Raw genomic sequence first — 315 nt, 5'->3', positions numbered from 1 at the left:
AACTCCTTAGAAAACAGCTCAGAGACTGTTGTTATTCTACCCTTCTTTTTGGGGGGTCTACCCAGCACCCCATTGCAGGTAGATGATTAGAGCAGAGTATACAACTGTCCCTTAGAGGAGTTCCAGCCATGATTTTCTTTATCTCCTTACATCTGCAGTGATGTTTGGGTGCCTTGTAAAGATGGCACCCTAGCCAGCTGCCTGGCTGTCTGACCCCTTAAACCAGCCCTGGTGCTGGGCACTGAGAATGCCGTCTCCCTGCCATATAAGTAGCATGATCTCCATTCTACCTGGGGAAACTGAGGCTGGTGGAGA

The sequence above is a fragment of the Herpailurus yagouaroundi genome, unplaced genomic scaffold (assembly GCF_014898765.1).
Source record: "Herpailurus yagouaroundi ecotype Mexico unplaced genomic scaffold, PumYag 210, whole genome shotgun sequence".
In the NCBI taxonomy this organism is placed as follows: domain Eukaryota; kingdom Metazoa; phylum Chordata; class Mammalia; order Carnivora; family Felidae; genus Herpailurus; species Herpailurus yagouaroundi.
This window is presented reverse-complemented; position numbering follows the sequence as displayed.